The sequence below is a fragment of the Solanum tuberosum genome, unplaced genomic scaffold (genome assembly GCF_000226075.1).
Source record: "Solanum tuberosum cultivar DM 1-3 516 R44 unplaced genomic scaffold, SolTub_3.0 scf00613, whole genome shotgun sequence".
Taxonomy (NCBI): domain Eukaryota; kingdom Viridiplantae; phylum Streptophyta; class Magnoliopsida; order Solanales; family Solanaceae; genus Solanum; species Solanum tuberosum.
In genome coordinates, this window is record NW_006239531.1 from 1 (window position 1) to 370 (window position 370).

Consider the following 370-nt stretch of genomic DNA (forward strand, 5'->3'; position numbering starts at 1 on the left):
AAAAAAAAAAAAAAGGATTCATGTATTGCAAGAGGAAAAAGATTCATGCATTGCGAAAAAAAAAAAAAAAAAAAAAAAAAAAAAAAAAAAGAGTTTCATGCATCGCGAGAAAAAGATTCATGCATCGCGAGAAAAGAGAGACTCATGCATTGCAAGAGAAGATTCATGCATTGCAGGAGAAAATTCATGCATTGCGGAAAAAATTCATGCATCGCGGAAAAACCATGCATTGCTGAAAAAAATTCATGCATTGCAAGAGGAAAAATTCATGCATTGCGAGAAAAGATTCATGCATTGCGGGAAAATTATCATGCATTGCAAGAGGAAAAGATTCATGCATTGCAAGAGGAAAAAGATTCATGCATTGCGA